The sequence below is a fragment of the Nannobrachium achirus genome (assembly GCF_963921795.1).
Source record: "Nannobrachium achirus genome assembly, chromosome: 21".
Classification (NCBI taxonomy): Eukaryota; Metazoa; Chordata; class Actinopteri; order Myctophiformes; family Myctophidae; genus Nannobrachium; species Nannobrachium achirus.
This window is the reverse complement of record NC_137828.1, coordinates 2,923,523-2,936,971: the sequence shown is the minus strand read 5'-3', so window position 1 is coordinate 2,936,971 and position 13,449 is coordinate 2,923,523.

Below are 13,449 nucleotides of genomic sequence, written 5' to 3'. Positions count from 1 at the left end.
ATACAAGCTCACAGCGCGGCACTGAGTTACCAGGGCCCAAGGTGGAGGAGGGGCCCTATAGTAACTTTATCTATTTGAAAAATAGCAGATATACAAGCTCACAGCGCGGCACTGAGTTACCAGGGCCCAAGGTGGAGGAGGGGCCCTAGTAACTTTATCTATTTGAAAAATAGCAGATATACAAGCTCACAGCGCGGCACTGAGTTACCAGGGCCCAAGGTGGAGGAGGGGCCCTAGTAACTTTATCTATTTGAAAAATAGCAGATATACAAGCTCACAGCGCGGCACTGAGTTACCAGGGCCCAAGGTGGAGGAGGGGCCCTATAGTAACTTTATCTATTTGAAAAATAGCAGATATACAAGCTCACAGCGCGGCACTGAGTTACCAGGGCCCAAGGTGGAGGAGGGGCCCTAGTAACTTTATCTATTTGAAAAATAGCAGATATACAAGCTCACAGCGCGGCACTGAGTTACCAGGGCCCAAGGTGGAGGAGGGGCCCTATAGTAACTTTATCTATTTGAAAAATAGCAGATATACAAGCTCACAGCGCGGCACTGAGTTACCAGGGCCCAAGGTGGAGGAGGGGCCCTATAGTAACTTTATCTATTTGAAAAATAGCAGATATACAAGCTCACAGCGCGGCACTGAGTTACCAGGGCCCAAGGTGGAGGAGGGGCCCTATAGTAACTTTATCTATTTGAAAAATAGCAGATATACAAGCTCACAGCGCGGCACTGAGTTACCAGGGCCCAAGGTGGAGGAGGGGCCCTATAGTAACTTTATCTATTTGAAAAATAGCAGATATACAAGCTCACAGCGCGGCACTGAGTTACCAGGGCCCAAGGTGGAGGAGGGGCCCTATAGTAACTTTATCTATTTGAAAAATAGCAGATATACAAGCTCACAGCGCGGCACTGAGTTACCAGGGCCCAAGGTGGAGGAGGGGCCCTATAGTAACTTTATCTATTTGAAAAATAGCAGATATACAAGCTCACAGCGCGGCACTGAGTTACCAGGGCCCAAGGTGGAGGAGGGGCCCTATAGTAACTTTATCTATTTGAAAAATAGCAGATATACAAGCTCACAGCGCGGCACTGAGTTACCAGGGCCCAAGGTGGAGGAGGGGCCCTATAGTAACTTTATCTATTTGAAAAATAGCAGATATACAAGCTCACAGCGCGGCACTGAGTTACCAGGGCCCAAGGTGGAGGAGGGGCCCTATAGTAACTTTATCTATTTGAAAAATAGCAGATATACAAGCTCACAGCGCGGCACTGAGTTACCAGGGCCCAAGGTGGAGGAGGGGCCCTAGTAACTTTATCTATTTGAAAAATAGCAGATATACAAGCTCACAGCGCGGCACTGAGTTACCAGGGCCCAAGGTGGAGGAGGGGCCCTATAGTAACTTTATCTATTTGAAAAATAGCAGATATACAAGCTCACAGCGCGGCACTGAGTTACCAGGGCCCAAGGTGGAGGAGGGGCCCTATAGTAACTTTATCTATTTGAAAAATAGCAGATATACAAGCTCACAGCGCGGCACTGAGTTACCAGGGCCCAAGGTGGAGGAGGGGCCCTATAGTAACTTTATCTATTTGAAAAATAGCAGATATACAAGCTCACAGCGCGGCACTGAGTTACCAGGGCCCAAGGTGGAGGAGGGGCCCTATAGTAACTTTATCTATTTGAAAAATAGCAGATATACAAGCTCACAGCGCGGCACTGAGTTACCAGGGCCCAAGGTGGAGGAGGGGCCCTATAGTAACTTTATCTATTTGAAAAATAGCAGATATACAAGCTCACAGCGCGGCACTGAGTTACCAGGGCCCAAGGTGGAGGAGGGGCCCTATAGTAACTTTATCTATTTGAAAAATAGCAGATATACAAGCTCACAGCGCGGCACTGAGTTACCAGGGCCCAAGGTGGAGGGGCCCTAGTAACTTTATCTATTGAAAAATAGCAGATATACAAGCTCACAGCGCGGCACTGAGTTACCAGGGCCCAAGGTGGAGGAGGGGCCCTATAGTAACTTTATCTATTTGAAAAATAGCAGATATACAAGCTCACAGCGCGGCACTGAGTTACCAGGGCCCAAGGTGGAGGAGGGGCCCTATAGTAACTTTATCTATTTGAAAAATAGCAGATATACAAGCTCACAGCGCGGCACTGAGTTACCAGGGCCCAAGGTGGAGGGGCCCTAGTAACTTTAGCTATTGAAAAATAGCAGATATACAAGCTCACAGCGCGGCACTGAGTTACCAGGGCCCAAGGTGGAGGAGGGGCCCTATAGTAACTTTATCTATTTGAAAAATAGCAGATATACAAGCTCACAGCGCGGCACTGAGTTACCAGGGCCCAAGGTGGAGGGGCCCTAGTAACTTTAGCTATTGAAAAATAGCAGATATACAAGCTCACAGCGCGGCACTGAGTTACCAGGGCCCAAGGTGGAGGGGCCCTAGTAACTTTAGCTATTTGAAAAATAGCAGATATACAAGCTCACAGCGCGGCACTGAGTTACCAGGGCCCAAGGTGGAGGGGCCCTAGTAACTTTAGCTATTTGAAAAATAGCAGATATACAAGCTCACAGCGCGGCACTGAGTTACCAGGGCCCAAGGTGGAGGGGCCCTAGTAACTTTAGCTATTGAAAAATAGCAGATATACAAGCTCACAGCGCGGCACTCGGTGCCGCGCTGTGAGCTTGTATATCTGCTATTTTTGAAAAGTCGTAAAAATGTGCGCAAATCTTTGAATATGTATTTTTTAAGCAAACATTTGTAACTCAAATTTTGCTTCCGGGGAGGGGTCCCTGGAACTAGATATTTTGAGATGGGGGGGGGGTCTAGCTGTGGCCAAATTCATATCATCTTGGGGGTCCTCCTTCACATGAAAACGTTTGAGCACCACTGACATAGAAACATAAGTTTCTTGCACAAATTTTCACGATTTTTCAAAAATAGCAGATCTACAAGCTCGCAGCGCGGCACTCGGTGCCGTGCTGTGAGCTTGTATATCTGCTATTTTTCAATAGTTAACATTCATAGGGGGCCCCGCAGTGAATCCTTGGACCCAGGGCCCAGAATTTGGTGTGACGCCCCTGCTAACACCAAGGAAACTTGAATTAAACCAGTAAGACTCCCTAATCGGGAGATGAGCGACCGTCAGGTCACATGTATACACAAAGAGGGCTGTAACTGGCATTGGTTCCTAGTTGTGTGGGCAATGTATAGTTTTGGTTGGCTGAGAGAATGTGGGGTTTAGCTGTGGGCAAAATTAGTAGGAGCAGTGTCCCAAAATGTGTTTGAAAAAAACGGCCTGATGGTGGCGCTATATGGGACAGATCCATGTTGATGACATGAGTGTAGACATACTGTGTACCGATTTTTGTGATTTTAGGGGCAAATCTGTAGGAGTAGTGTCCAGAAAAGTGTCATAAGAAATCTTCCAGAAGGTGGCGCTAAATGGGACAGATCCATGTTGAAGAGATGAGTGTAGACATACTGTGTAGCGATTTGGGTGATTTTAGGGCAAAAATTGTAGGAGCAGTGTCCAAATAAGAAATCGGCCTGAAGGTGGCGCTAAATGGGACAGCTCCATGTTGAAGAGATGAGTGTAGACATACTGTGTACCAATTTGTGTGATTTTAGGGCAAAAATTGGAGGAGCAGTGTCCAAAAATGTGTTTTGCAAGAATCGGCCTCAAGGTAGCGCTAGAAGAGGGCCATGTGAGAATTGATGGGTGGAGGTTGTAGTTTGGCAGGCAAGGAGTGTGTGTGCAAAATTTGGCATGGATGGGGGCAACGGTTGTGTAGATATGAGCAGGGCAAAAGTTAATGTTGTATTTGTCACATTCCTAAGACAATAATTTGATTGCAATACATTAATTAAATAAATTGACCCCCATTGATTCCGGGCGTAAGTAATCAATAGAGGGTGTGCGTGTGACATCACTGTTGCTGGAAGTCATGTGGGAACGCCTACTGAGTGGCAAAACACTAATTTCTGCCATTGACAGCCCAAACATCCAAACAGAAAAGTCTTATCTGATTGTATTAAACAAAGTTAAACTCACCAACATTGCTGCTGTACTGAAAGCTTGAATTATCCTCTTTCTATCTGCAAAGTCTGTTTCATAAAAATCCACCATAGGCATGTTATGAGCTACTTTCTGTCAAGACATTCTGTGCAGGTTTTAATTTTTCCAAGTGTCAGAGTTTGGAAGCGCTCGTTTTCAACAACACGACATCCTGCTGCCTCCTGCATTATGTGTCATTAGAAACAGGTGGTATGCAGGGCTGTTGAGTGGTTTGCAACTAGCACTTCCAAACTCCAACGCTCCAAGCTTCTCAATGTTTTACCACTCAGTCTAGATTAGGGGGGCGGGCCTCTATTGATAACTGAACAGAGCAGATCATTGGCAGATGTCAGCTCCAAATCTGAGGACTGCAGGTGATTGGATAAGGTTTTTATGGACTGCAGGTGATTGGATAAGGTTTTTATGGACTGCAGGTGATTGGATAAGGTTTTTATGGACTGCAGGTGATTGGATAAGGTTTTTATGGACAGTAGGTGATTGGATAAGGTTTTTATGAGGCTGAAGATGATTTCCAGCATAAACATTAAAATGTTATAGAATGGTTTACAGAGAAGTCAGTCAATTGTCTTTCACATATTCATATATATTTTTGAGTTTGTGGGAACCAGGGGGGGGGGCTCCCTGGATTCACTCACTGTTAACATCACCTAGTAATTAATAATAATAATAAACACAGCAACGACACTTTCAATAATCACTTTATTTATTAAACTTTTTTTTTGTTTGTTTTGTTTTTCAATTTAATTTTACACATGATCATACAATAACATGTTAAAGCAGGGACATCAAACTCCAATACACAATGGGCCAGAATGTAAAACATGGTACAAGTCGAGGACCGGACTGGTTCAATGTTTATATAAACACGGCTCACCGGCCCTCGATACGCGCCAATGCACTAGCAGTGCATTGTGGGACTTGTAGTATTATGGTGGTGTGTTTTGTAGCAGAATGACACATTGCCTCAGCCTGATGGCATCAACAGTCTAATATCTCCCTCAGTCCATAGGGATATCCCTTTGGTCTGATGGGTAAGATGTTGGACTTTCATGTGGGAGACCTGGGTTTGAATCCCAGGTGTTTCACGTGCAAACGGTCCAATATACCAGTGGGCAGGGACGTGCTGGGCCCCTGATTCAGCCCGGGAAAAAGAGTTGTAGGCCCTCATTGAGCGTGACAAGTGACAAGCCAGTGGGCCAATTACATGAGTTATATTTTGTCGTTGTCGGGTGGAAACCTTGTATGTCCAAAACCGTTTGTTTTGTATTTATCATTTAAAAAATGATTTAAACTAGTGAAAACAGCCCATCTACAAGCACACGTTGTGTGCTTGTAGATCGGCTGTTTTCCCCATTTTTTTGCAACAGCCTTGTATGATGAAGCAGGGCTTTGCTTTGCGAAAGAAATGTGCACATTTGAAACTTGGAGATACGAGGTTTCAGCTCGACAGTGACGATTTACTTTTATTGGCCGCCCAGCCCCCAAAATGGAACGAAGGCCGACATTTTATTTGTATTTTTTTCCTAATGGCCGGCCTGGACCAGCCGGGAATGAACCGGACGTTGGGGAGTTGTCCTGCTTGTCCCAATGGCCAGCACGTCCCTACCAGCGGTCCAATTCTAATAGTAATTAAAGGAACAACTTTAGTTTTTTACAAACAAAGGTTCATATTTTAGATTGTATTTAAAGAATAGAAAAGAGAAAAGATGAGTGTTAAAATTATTTCATTTATACTTTCTATTGTTTTAGAGATTCTTTCAGTGGTTGGGGGCATGCGTACAAGTGGCTAAACATGTCATTTTACACAGAATAAGCCCATTCCCAATATACAACGCAACCTTTCATGTTTGGATGTGACTTATGGGGGCTAGAAGTGTTACTGTAAATAGCAATAAATAAACTGCTGGCTTATTGTGTCTAAAAATACATATTTAGCCACTTGTACGCATGCCCCCATGCGTACGCATGCCCCACATTTTAACACAGTAAACGCAATAAAACAATAGAACAAAGCAAATGAAAACATTTTAACACTCACTTTTTCTTTTCTCTCATTACAATCTAAAATATAAACACTTGTTGTCCTTTAAATATCATCAATAAATCAATAAATATCTTCCCAGTTCTAATAGTAATTAAATATCATCAATAAATCAATAAATATCTTCCTGTGGACCAAAGATAATTCATTCACGGGCCTGTTTTGGCCCCCGGGCCACGAGTTTGACATGTGTGATTAAAAGTATTAAAATGTGCTCCTCAGAGCACAGGTCTCCACCAGGCCAGGTAGAAGTCAATCTGATTATACATAAAAATACATGACATATTTACATCATCATCATCTTATCCAATCAGGATGAAGTAAACAAGTTTCAAGCCAATCAGAAGCTGCGTTCATGATTTGAGGCGTTTTGAAAAGACATAAAAATACATGAGAAATATTTACATCATCATCATCTTCATCATCATCATCATAATAATAATAATACATTTTATTTGTAACGCACTATACATTTGAAGCAAATCTCAAAGTGCTACATTAAAATCGAAAAAAAATAAGAAAACAACTAAGAATTAAAACCATAAACAAAGTGAATAAAATCATCATCATCATCATCAGTATTTATGATCCATATTTATAAACGTGTGGAGAGGAGGTTTGAGGTCTGTCTAATCTGATCTAATCTGATCTGATCTGATGAGAGCTTGTAGATCTGTTGCCATTTTCAAACAGCCGGTGTATTTAATGTTTAGACAGTTTACAGTTTAGGCATTTAATCCAGATTTACAATAGCAGGGTAATCAATACATCAATAACAATTAGGGCTGGGATTTTAACTGATTAATTGTGATTAACTAATTACAGAAAATTAACGTGATTAAAAAAAAAGTAACACGTTTTAATCGCGCTTAGTTTTTGCACCACAGAACCTTCAGTTTGGGGCATACCGATCATAGCGATGCACCAACCAAGAAGAGACAACAAACACAAAGGGAGAAGTAGCCGATCAGAGCGCTTTGCTTGGCCCAGTGGATGAGAAATTTAGATAAAAAAAACTCACTCGTTGATTCACTCGTACAACAAAATGTGTTTTACTTGCTTCTCGAGTCAAATATTAATATGCGATTAAAATGCGAATTGTGATTAATTAATTACAAAGCCTGTAATTCATTTGATTATTTTTTAATCGCATCCCAGCCCTAATATCAATAAATCAATACATCAATAACAATACAACATTCCATATAAATATAGATTTAGGAAGAAAAACAATAACGTAGGCAGACCAAGCACCTAATCAGTAATAATGGACCCCCTGGAAGCCCCTCAAGGACCCCTGGGGGTCCCCGGACCACACTTTGAGAAGCGCTGGTCTAGAGACCACTGCTTTTTAGTAGAACTCGGTTGCGCTCGGGTGTTGCACTCTCAAAATAGCAGATCTACAAGCTCAGACTGAGCTTGTAGATCTGCTATTTTCATCTTGCAACCAAGTGTAAAAGCAGTCATTACGATGCCATCAAGGCTCCGTCAAAATACATTTTAGGTATTTAGAAAATGTTTGGAACAGTTTTAATAATTGTGATTATTTTTTTAAACATAAATCTTCTCTTCTGGGGGTCCCTGGAACTAAACATTTTCAGACGGGGGTCCCTGGAACTAAACATTTTCAGATGGGGGTCCCTGGGGGTCCATGTTAATGTGGGGCTTTGAGAAGCGCTGCTGTAAGGGTCCATTTGGACCCCTAGTGGGCCCCCAACCGGATGTTGAGAAACAGTGTCTTGACCAGTGGTCTGGGGACCCCCGGGGGTCCTTGAGGGGGTTCCAGGGGGTCCCCGGCTAAATGATTGAATCAGCTGAACCACTCCAACCATGTTTTATGTCTCACCATTAGAAAACAGCCGATCTACAAGCTCTCAACATGCCGCATCGTGATGCGCTGTGAGCTTGTAGATCTGCTGTTTTTGAAAAGTGAATATGACATTTTATTTGAATAATCACGAACATTTTAACAAAAACATATCTCATCTCATGGCGGTCCCTGGAATTAAATATTTACAGATTTATATACAGTCTGTCTGTCTCTCTGTCATCATGATGATGTCACCATGAGTCAGTCATGACCAAATATGGAGTCTGTGATGTCAGACTTACAGTATCTAGGGTCACAGTGTCCAGGCGACAGTGGTAACCATGACAACCTGGACTCAGTCAGACATGTAGAGTAACCATGGTGACCTGATGTCACCCTCACATAGAGACTCTGCTCTGCTCACACAGAAACACTGAGGAGGAGCGGTAAAGATAGAACCCAGCATAGAGAGGTCCAGTGAATGTGTTCTGGACGGTGTACAGGTGTGTCAGAGTGTCCTCTGACACCTCATAGAAGGACAGAATCCCTGCAGGCCAGTCCAGATACACTGCTACTCTACCTGACCTCCTGCCTCCAGAGGGACTGACAGGGAGGCGAGTCTCCTTTCTATTGTGAATGACAGTGTAACTGTTAGTACAGGACAGACTCCATGAGAGTTCATTGTATCCAAGCCTACAGTCATGACCCTGTCCTTTCCTGCTGATCTCTCTGTAAGTCACTGCTATCTCAACCTCTCCACTCCTCTCCACCTCCCAGTAACAGCGTCCAGTCAGACCCTCTGTACACAGAACCTGATAGATATACTGTCCATCAAACCTGTCAGCATGAGGAGGATAATTCTGATCCTCATCCACCTGTGTCGCCTTCCTGTTGTTCTGAGAGAGAGAGAGTTCTCTGTGTGCTGTGTTTGTGTCCAGAGAGAGAATCTGAAAATCTGATGAGAAAACAACACAGTAAACATTAAATACATCATTCACTGATACTGACACACACGCACACACACACGCACGCACGCACGCACGCACGCACGCACGCACACACACACACACACACACACGTGCGTGCACACGCACACACGCGCGCACATAGAGAGGGGCTTCAAAGGGGAGGGGGGGGGGGGGGGAGTGGGACTGAGTTACTAGGGGCCAAGGTGGAAGGGTTCTTTGTTATTTTATACTTTAGCTATTGAAAAATAGCAGATATACAGGCTCACAGCGCGGCACCGAGTACCGCGCTGTGATCTTGTAGATCTGCTATTTTTCGTGAAAATTGAATGATTTGATTGAAGACTTTATTAGAAGTTTGCATAGAAAAAGGTACAGTTTCATGACGGTACAGTTCAGATGTAATGCAAGTCTTTGAATACATGCACATTTTGCTTCTGGGGGGTCCCTGGAACTAAACATTTTGAGATGGGGGTCCCTGGCCAAATACATACCATTTTACCACATGAAAAGGTTTGAGCACCACTGACATAGAAACATAGGTTTATCAAAAAACTTTAGAAGGATTTGAGATATTCAAATACAAATGTTCATGATTTTTCAAACATAGCAGATCTACAAGCTCACAGCGCGGCATTGAGTCCCATGCTGTGCGCTTGTATATCTGCTATTTTTCAACAGTTAAAGCACTAAATAATGCGTTCCCAGTGGGTTTAACCCCCTCCTCCCCCTATGAAGAACATTCATGGGGGGCCTGCAGTGAATCCTTGAGTTTTTAGGGCCCAAGGTGGAGGGGCCTTGATTATTTTATAGCTATTGAAAAATAGCAAATATACAAGCTCACAGCACGGCACCGAGTGCCGCGCTGTGAGCTTGTAGATCTGCTATTTTTTGTGAAAATGTAATGTAAATCTTTGAATACATGTATTTTTAAGCGAATATTTGTAACTCAAAATTTGCTTCTGTGGGGGTCCCTGGAACTAAATATTTTGAGATGGGGGTCCCTGGCCAAATACATACCATTTTGGGGGTCCTTCACATGAAAAAGTTTGAGCATCACTGACATAGAAACATACGTTTTTCAAAAAACAATAGAAGGATTTGAAATATTCAAATACTTGCACAAATGTTAATGATTTTTCAAAAATAGCAGATCTACAAGCTCACAGCGCGGCATTGAGTCCCGCGCTGTGAGGTTGTATATCTGCTATTTTTCAATAGTTAAAGCACTAAATAATGTGTTCCCAGTGGGTTTAACCCTCTCCTCCCCCTATGAAGAACATTCATGGGGGGCGTTCAGTGAATCCTTGAGTTACTAGGGCCCAAGGTGGAGGGGCCTTAATTATTTTATACTTTAGCTATTGAAAAATAGCAAATATACAAGCTCACAGCACGGCAGCGAGTGCCGCGCTGTGAGCTTGTAGATCTGCTTGTGAGCTTGTAGATCTGCTATTTTCAGAGTGCAACCCAAACATAAAATGACTTTTCTTTTAGTTCTACTGGATCTCTTCTCCACTAGTCCCTCCCTAACATTTTAGTCTAGTTTATATTTGTCAATATATTTAGTCTTAGTTTTAGTCATCATAGCTTTGTTTTTATTTGGTTTTCCTCAATGAAAAAGGTTAATCGACGAACATTAATACATTCATTTTCGATTAATGTATTAACCCATTCAAGCCGGGAAAGCATCCGTGTCATTTTCCAGGGGGTCCCAGCACACACACACACCCACCCACCCACCCACACACACACACACACACACACACACACACACACACACACACACACACACACACACACACACACACACACACACACACACACACACACACACACACACACACACACACACACACACACACACACACACACACACACACACAGGGGCGTCACAAGGGGGGAGGGGGGAGTGGGACTGAGTTACTAGGGCCCAAGGTGGAGTGGCCTTAATTATTTTATACTTTAACTCAGGGGTCTTCAACGTTTTCAGGCCAAGGACCCCTTAGTTGAGAGAGAGATGAAGCAGGGACCCCTTAGTTGAGAGAGAGATGAAGCAGGGACCCCTTAGTTGAGAGAGAGATGAAGCAGGGACCCCTTAGCTGAGAGAGAGATGAAGCAGGGACCCCTTAGCTGAGAGAGAGATGAAGCAGGGACCCCTAGTTGAGAGAGAGATGAAGCAGGGACCCCTTAGCTGAGAGAGAGATGAAGCAGGGACCCCTTAGCTGAGAGAGAGATGAAGCAGGGACCCCTAGTTGAGAGAGAGATGAAGCAGGGACCCCCACAACCTGTTCATAGATTCCATAATTTCATTGTTTAACAGCACAATCATCAGTGTATTTTGGATTCATGACAATTTGTGTTTTCAGATATTTAACCACTTGAACTGTCAATACTTAATAAACTTGACCTTTTACTCTGTACTTAGTCTGCTCTTTTTCCCCTCTACACCAAACCTCTTTGCCGAAAATAGACGATCTACAAGCTCACGCCTCGCAGCGCGACGCGTTGTGAGCTTGTAGATCGGCTATTTTTGGCAAAAGTTCTCTGAATATGGATGCTATGGTTTAAGTGGATAACATAAAAAAGGAGGAAACAAAGTTTCTATCACACAAAGATTTGGAGGACCCCCTGTAGTAACCCCCTAGGGGGTCCCGGACCCTCTGTTGAAGACCCCTGCTTTAACTATTGAAAAATAGCAAATATCCAAGCTTACATCACGGCACAGAGTGCCGCGCTGCGATCTGTTATTTTTTTTTATTTTTTTTGTGAAAATGTAATGCCAATCTTTGAATAAATGTATTTTTAAAGGAATATTTGAAACTCAAATTGTGCTTCTGGGGGGTCCCGGGAACTAAATATTTTGAGATGGGGGTCCCTGGCCAAATACATACCATTTTGGGGGTCCTTCACATGAAAAGGTTTGAGCACCACTGACATATAGAAACATAGGGTTTAAAAAGGATTTGAAATATTCAAATACTTGCACAAAATTGTTCATGATTTTTCAAAAATAGCAGATCTACAAGCTCACAGCGCGGGAGCGCGGCATTGAGTCCCGCGCTGTGAGCTTGTATATCTGCTATTTTTAAAGCATTGGTAACAAAAAGTGTGTCTTCCACTCAGAACAACATTCACTGCTTCACTTCAGTGGTGTTAATAGAGCGTCGCAGCGGAAGTGGATTCCTGGGGTCACTTAATATTCCCCATTCATTTTCGCCATAGACCCTAACCCTAACCCTTTACAAATATATTTATAACAATTATGTTAAGCGCTATAGAGAGATCTCTCTCTATAGCGCTGAGTAGCAGCAGCGCTATAGAGAGATAGAGAGATCTCTCTCTATAGCGCTATAGAGAGATCTCTCTCTATAGCGCTGAGTAGCAGCAGCGCTATAGAGAGATAGAGAGATCTCTCTCTATAGCGCTATAGAGAGATCTCTCTCTATAGCGCTATAGAGAGAGATCTCTCTATAGCGATATAGAGATATCTCTCTCTATAGCGATATAGAGAGATCTCTCTCTATAGCGCTATAGAGAGATCTCTCTCTATAGCGCTGAGTAGCAGCAGCGCTATAGAGAGATAGAGAGATCTCTCTCTATAGCGCTATAGAGAGAGATCTCTCTATAGCGCTATAGAGAGATCTCTCTCTCTAGCGCTGAGTAGCAGCAGCGCTATAGAGAGATAGAGAGATCTCTCTCTATAGCGCTATAGAGAGAGATCTCTCTATAGCGATATAGAGAGATATCTCTCTATAGCGCTGCTGCTACAGCCCCCTCCCTCCCTGCATTCACTCACTGTAGTAATAATAATAAACACAGCAACGACACACTTTCAATAATCTTTTTATTAAAAATGTATTAAACAATTTATTAAACAATTTTACAGATGATCATACAATAACATGTTAAAATGAACATACAACCAGTAAGACTCCTTGATCGGGAGATAAGCGACCATCAGGTCTCATACACAAACTTTAGAAGGCAATGGTAGCCTAAAATTAAAAGTATATTAAAATGTGCTCCTCAGAGCACAGGTCTCCACCAGGCCAGGTAGAAGTCAATCTGATTATACATAAAAATACATGACATTTACATCATCATCATCTTATCCAATCAGGATGAAGTAAACAAGTTTCAAGCCAATCAGAAGCTGCGTTCATGATTTGAGGCATTTTGAAAAGACATAAAAATACATGAGAAATATTTACATCTTCATCATCATCATCATCATCAGTATTTATGATCCATATTTATAAACGTGTGGAGAGGAGGTTTGAGGTCTGTCTAATCTGATCTAATCTGATCTGATCTGATGAGAGCTTGTAGATCTGTTGACATTCTCAAACAGCCGGTGTATTTAATGTTTAGACGTCAATAACAACACATCAATAACAAATCAATGTGTATAGAAATATAGATCTAGGAAAAAAAAACACCTAATCAGTAATAATGGACCCCCTGGAACCCCCTCAAGGACCCCTGGGGGTCCCTGGACCACACTTTGAGACTGCTTTTTAGTAGAACTCGGTTGCGCTCG